Source organism: Plectropomus leopardus, chromosome 2 (assembly GCF_026936395.1).
Source record: "Plectropomus leopardus strain MGB_pleo_1.0 chromosome 2, ASM2693639v1, whole genome shotgun sequence".
Classification (NCBI taxonomy): Eukaryota; Metazoa; Chordata; class Actinopteri; order Perciformes; family Serranidae; genus Plectropomus; species Plectropomus leopardus.
The window spans coordinates 6,694,686-6,701,573 of record NC_142177.1 but is presented as its reverse complement, the minus strand read 5'-3'; the positions used below and the strand labels follow the sequence as shown (position 1 = coordinate 6,701,573).

The 6,888-nt window shown below is 41.5% G+C and overlaps 1 long non-coding RNA gene across 2 annotated transcripts; it reads right to left on the bottom strand.

Moving 5' to 3' along the window:
- Positions 1–1,264: 1,264 nt before the first annotated feature.
- On the bottom strand, positions 1,265–3,480 carry LOC148190138 (uncharacterized). Of its 2 annotated transcripts, none has more exons than XR_015775281.1 (2): positions 3,349–3,480; positions 1,265–3,270 (listed from the first exon to the last, which is right to left on the bottom strand). It is a non-coding gene; the product is annotated as an uncharacterized LOC148190138 (long non-coding RNA). The 2 variants fall into 2 exon arrangements; XR_015775282.1 differs by having other exon boundaries at positions 3,342–3,364.
- Between the last annotated feature and the right edge of the window lie 3,408 nt (positions 3,481–6,888).

The following is a 6,888-nucleotide window of genomic DNA, read 5'->3' as shown; positions in this document are numbered from 1 at the left end:
CGAGTGAGACACGCAACATTATGCCAGCTGCTGTCCCTCTTCCACGTCTTCACCCATAAGGAACAGAGCTACACAGAGCAAAATTTTGCTGAAATTAACAGGTACTAACCAGGAAGAGACCCCAAAACACTACAATGACACACAAAAAGACCACAAAGAAATTTGAAACAACTACAAAGTGACACAGAATAACCAAAAACAGAAAACAATGACTAAAAAAGCCTTAAAATGACATCAGAGTGACACAAAATGATCTCAAAGAGACATAAAATGACTAAAAACAGACACAACACAATTAGAAAGAGACAAAAACTACAGAGATATGTAAGGCAAGGCAAGGCAGCTTTATTTGTGTAGCACATTTTTTTTCAACAGGGCAATTCAAAGTGCTTTACAGAGCAATGAAATATAAAAACAAAAGATACAGATTTACAGAAAGAAAGACACAAAGTAACTTCAAGAAAAAGAAAAACTACAAAGCAACACAAAATTACCTTCAAGAGACAAATTGTGCTGAAAAAGACACAAAAAGACTACAGTGACCCACAAAAATATCACAAAGAGAGGTAAAACAACAATCTGAAACAGCAAAACATGACTAAAAGGATGCAAAATGACCACAAAGAGACACAAAATTAGTTCAGAGATGCAAAAAGACAGAAAATGAATACAGAGACAAAAAGTACCCCAAGAAGACACAAAATACCCTTAAAGAGACATTAAATAACTTCAACAACACAAACATATCTGCAGACACACTACCAAAAAGACAAAATGAAATCAACACTAAAGACAAAGCCACAAAAAGAGGCATGAATTGACTTAAAGAGGCATAAAACTACACTAACAACAGGTGGCAGGAAGGGCCCTTTGTATTTCTGAGCCCAGTGGCCCACTGTTTCATAATGCATCTATGAGCGCATGTGTACATGTGCAGTTTTGGTAGGGCTTTTATTGACCATTACTGATATCCCTAGAGGGCATGAGGTAAGGCTGAACTTCATATATTCAGGAACGCTTGATTCTACAATTCAGTCATCCTTTTTAATATTTACCATCTCCACCTTGCTTGTTCATTTATAATGTATGTGCCATGACGTATCACTAATAATTCAAGTCCTGCACACATAAAACGCTGATCTCTAGAGCTCTCTGCTGTGTGACGGGCTTCATGAGCAACTCTTATTTCCTGCCCATTGATTGAGATTACAACATGCAGCTCTAAATGTGACAAAGGCTCTGTTGTCGTTGTGAATGGACCATGCTTATGGCACAAGGTTTTTTTCAAGCCTCTAGCAACAGAACTTCTCAACCATCCATGGCATGTTCTCACAAGCTACATTTCAACTTTATGTTCTTCCAGCTGAAAGACAAATCAATACAGCTTAAGTGTCCATCTCAAAAGAGTCCATTTCATTTAGTTGCTTTTGAGGGGCTCAAATAAATAAAGGCTGATTCTATTTAGCGTAGAGCTCAAGTAACCGGCCCAGTCACTCTCTCATTTATTTATGTCTTTGCTGTTTGAACCACGGACCTGAAAAATGACTATATGTCAGTGTTTGCTTGGACAGGTAACAGCAGCTCACACTCTCTTGTGCCTCTCCAGTGTGGCCTAACAATCCATTATCATCATCATAAAGCATCCAAGCAACCCGCCTCCTCAGCTGCAGGATGCATGCATACAATCCCACTCCACAGCAGTATCACCACATACACACTCAATTGCTGTAATTGCACCTTTATTAGTCTCCCATTCACACTTTTTACAACCCAGCGCAAAGAGCAGGTCGCATCTGCGAAAATGGCCTCTAAAAGCATGAAGCCGCCATAAACAAGACCCGTCAGTGCCATTAGACAGAGTGGCTGTGGGGAAGCAGACAAGGCCTTTGCTGCCAGTATGGTGCCTAAAGTCAATTAGTGTACTTCATTAGAGTGTAGTAAACTTGCAGGAAGGCTATAACTCGTTGAGTACTGGTGATGTTTCTTATTTTAGGGGAATATTTTAGGACAATCAAGTATTTTTATATTACTATACCCTCTGTATGATCCGGAACATGTAGCCTATTTATGATTCTAAAACGCTGGAGTTGGGTTGGTCAAGATGAGGCAGTACAAAACACAAAAGGGAGAAACCCATCATTGAATACATTAGGACATAGGAGAGTCAATGAAGCACAATTTCCTGCAACTTAATGATGGAGAAAAAAACGGAAATTAATATAGTTGTGCTGAGCTGCTGCAACAGGAAATATGTTCTCATTTAACCACTCTGTTCCCAGAGAGCGCCGCACAGGTAATCATTGTCGATTCTGACCTTATTTTCCTGAGCTGTATCATGAATGAGAAAAAAACAGCCCTTTATCATCGAACAAGACTTAAGAGTCTCCAGCCATACTATCAGCTGTGAGGCTGTAGTTTGGCACAGCAGTTCTTTGGGCTAAATGCTGACGTCAGAATGTGGACATCCTTGCAATGACAATGCTAACATGTGGATGTCTGGCAGGTTAAACGTGTTTGCACATCTACTCATGGAGGAGAGGTTCTTCTTTTTTTTTTCTTTTTTTTTTAAGACAGCCCGAGACATAAACATTAATAGCATCCTGGAGCAGTAATACGGGTGTAGTTTAGTAGAATAAAAATAGTTCCTAGATTTAACTGCTCACAAGCTCTGTGGATGATATTGAGTAAGTCATGATTTCTAGACAGAGACATTGTTTTTCTCTAATGTATTTTTTGGCACTTTGAGCACCACAGGCTGAGTGCCATCTAGTTCCATTATTTTGGAGAGAAGATATCGTCAACACTCTGCAACTCACACCAAAACAATTTAGTCTGATAAACAGCCATACATATCTTAGTCTACCGTGTTACCATGCTACCATTTGCTAATTTGGAATTTAAAAAAAAATATTGTGATTAGTTTTGCAGGCATTTCTCACTTCCTCATGAATCAAAGTGTCTCACGAATTTAAATTTCAACCTGGTGAAGGCACTAAATTACATATCAAGGGATCACCAAAGTTATTAGTTTATCCTGTGGTGTTAGAAGGAGTTGAGTTTTCAGGACAGTGCTCAGGTGAGTAGGAATTAGGCTGAGAGTTCTTTGCAGGAGGAGGGGTGAAATCCAGGTAAGTGGCTCTGGGGTTTCTTGGGGGTTTCACGGGTTTGCAGGAGGTTAGAGGATCATGTAGCCAGGGACAAGAACAGCTGGATAAAGCTGAGGGCAAACAGGTAAGGCTGGAGGTGAGCTGGTGACAGGATTCTAGGGATCTGAACATGGAGAATATTGGTTAGAATGAAACCAACACAACAGGAGCATAAGAATAAAAGGAGAGACTGACGGTGAACCTCTGGTGAGTAACAGACGATCCGGAGGAGACAGGAGGAATGAGCTGCTCCTTTTATCCTGCAGCAGTGGAGGCAGCTTGATTATAAGATCAGCAGCAGGTGAGAGATGAACTGCAGGTGTGTGGATAATCAGCATGCCAAACTCCCCGACTCCACCCAGCTCCAGACAAACAACACACACACGCACATGCACACACACACACACACACACACACACAGAGATAGGGGAAAAACAGACAATGGGCAGACGTACCCACATGAGGGAGAGGGTAAAAAACAGGAAAAAGACAAGGGGCAAAAACACTGAGCCCTAACATGTAAAGGTTGTTGAGACATTTCACTCCAAAAAAAAAAGGTCAACCACATGGTGGTGCTATAGATGAAAGGTCAGGGAATACCAAAAGTCTTTGGGGTGCATCTTCTATGGATTATAAATATATGTACAAAATGTTGTGGCAATCCATGAGTGTGATGTGGAGATATATAATTGAATAGGTGAAAAGTGTGACCTGCTGGTGCCACTAAAAGAAAATGCAGTGAATTACAAAATTCTTAAGGGATAAATCCTCTGGGCACTGTGGGTTTGTATATAAAAATGAATGCCAATCCATTGATTAGTTGTGCAGATACATAAGACCGACCCTGTCATCCATAGAACCACGCAACTAGTGTGCCTAAAAAAATGAGAGAGTAAAGGCCCAGACACACCAAACCAACAACAGAGAACTAGCCTTCTGTTGTGTCACCTCACGTCACTGTGTCTCAGCCAAAAAGTTGCACAATACACACCCAAGCAATTGCCAACAGACATGTACATTCTGTGCCCATATGAGAGGAAATTCACACCTGCAGACAGTGTTTGTCTGTATTCATCATTGAAAAAAGGACACTGCAGTCCGTCTTGGCGGCAGTAAGCACATTAACACTACAATCTAACATTGAAAGAACAAAGCATATTTACTGTGCGCCAGAGAACATGAAGAGAAACCACCAGGAAACGCTTCTGCTAAAATGTTCAATAAATAAAGAAAAACAATCTTAACTCTATAAAAAGTCTGTTCTGACCTCACTCCCTCTTGTCTTTCGCTATTTGTTTACATTCCTCACTTCACTTTCTCTACTTGTGCGCTGAGCTGAACAGCCAGTCAGTGATGTCATTCACCAATGGGCTTCATGGCAGCCATCGCTGATTTAACATGCTGAATCAGCAAAAAAAAAAAAAAGCTGACGAGGTCGGACGGTGCAGGACAGACCACAATGACAAGAGTCACAGATGCTCACCAACGGTTCAACTTCAACCAAATGCCAAACTTCAGCTTAGTGTGTCAGGGCCGTAAGGGACTTCTTGTCATCGTAGATGCTGAAAAACTGCATTCCTCAAGTAGGCCCCAGATATGATGCCAATTTTGTGCCCATACCCATTTGGTACCCAGGTAGCCCTAGCATAACTCATGGTACCAGTTGGCATTGGCCCATTATGGAATCACTGGACAATCCCATATAGTAGGACCCATTTTTCAGCCCACATATTGCCCTCATGGGCCCAACATACAACTGTTGACTGGGTTGCAGTGCCCTTCTCATTGGTCTACTTGAAAAAGGGTTTTCAGCTTAATTCAAAATGCTCCTCAGATCTCTGCATCGGCTTCCGTAGAGTTTAAGAGCTTACTGCAATATTCGCTTTGTGCTTATAAAGCTAACATGACCTGGCTCCACAGTACCTCTCTGACCTGCTTATATATGAGATATCTCAGGTCTGAGCTGTGTTATGCTTGCTTGTTTCTTATTTATTGTGTAGCATTTTCAAGTGCCTGTGAGACAAAGATGCATGCCCTGGAAACACAAGGTTAAGTGCTTCTGCAGGAGTCAAACTAACACTTGCTCCTTTGCTTACAGATCTTTTAACACTGACCTCATTTCCCCAGCTGGGCTCAGAGCCAACATTTTATTGCCAGACACAAATGTCACCACTTCATGTAATGTGTAATGTCTTAGAATTTCTCAACTTGGCATTTCTGACGGGACTCGAAGCCGATCTGAAAGGGGACGCTGATCGGCGATGACATAAATAGACCCGCTGAATCAAAGCAGTCTTCCACTTACTGTCTCTCTTTCTGTGTGATGATGCCATTCTGACAGAGGAGTGGAAATTCAAACAGCAGCCACCCGAGGTTGGTGCCCGCTGTGCGTGCCGCCCCCTCACTGAGCCGCATTAAAATCCACTCCCCAAACCCACTGGAGCCTGGGCGCTGGAATAATTGAATCTCTACCTTTTTTCCACTGACCATTTCAGAACATTAGATATTTCTCACTGTCCCCATTTTGCTACGCGGCACTTGTGAAGTCTGTCTAGAGGCCTCCTGTGGTGGAGCCTCCCTGCTGCCTCCATTTTTAGGTGCTTGGTATTTTTGATGTGGGGAGGGGGAATAAATGTTTTTCCCACCAGACTTTTCTAGTCTGCCAACACACTGGACAGCGTCCCACCCACTGTTGGTGTTTGCCATTTTGTCAGAGTAGTTCAGAATGTTTGACCCAGCTGTGTGCCAAATAATGTAACTTGACAGTGACACCAACCCCCACCTGATGCCTTTGAATACTTGCTTGCTTAATGCACAAGAAAAGGGTAATATCTCTAGTTGAATATGAGACATCAATCTTGCCTTAAAAATAAGTAAGATATGAGCTATCCCACAGACAGTGTTTTTATACTTTTCACATTGTTCCTGACAAGGTATGTGCCAACCGCTTGCACAAATGAGCCCACACACAAAAAAATATACATCCCAAGTAATATTTGTGCTATTTGGGTGATTCTTTGGACTTTAACGATTAAGTAGAATACATATGTCAACAAAAGAAGCATCATTATTATGTGAAATTTACCTTTTCTTGGGAGGGTTTGCCTTCACCGTGTGCTCAGGAAGGAAGGGTCAGGAAGTACTTGGATTTTTTTTTCTTAAGACCACTTTCTAAGTTGTCGGCCTACATTTCATTAATATAAATAAAATGAATAACATTTAGAAATGTATTTGTGAGTGAAAATGACAATCATACACTTGGGCAACTATAGTTGCCTAGTGTTGCTAGTAACAGGTCTCACTTTAGTCTCCATATGCTTAATTGTACATTATGTGTGCTTAAACTGGTATTTGCTATACATGAGTTGGTTCAGTACCATAGGAACATGTGAGGATAAGGGGGGCTCTACAAACCAAAACCTGGTTTGGGTCACCAAAAGTCTGCAGAGACACCAACAAACCTTTTAGGCAACGTAAAGAAAAGTCTCACCTTGGTTTGTTTCTTAAAACATTCATCACAAGCAGCGTACTCAAGCTCATTCTGATAAAAGTGTGAGAAATGAGACACGTGGGAGTTGATCTGATGGCTGCGGTTCTTGAGGAGGCGTGATGAATGTGTCACAGGTTCAGCTGAAACTAACACTCTATCTGGCATTTGGGCAATAAAGAAAAAGACAGTTATGTCATGTCGTATTCATTCACTAACATTCACTGGCAGCCTGCAGACTGAATTAGACAAGCG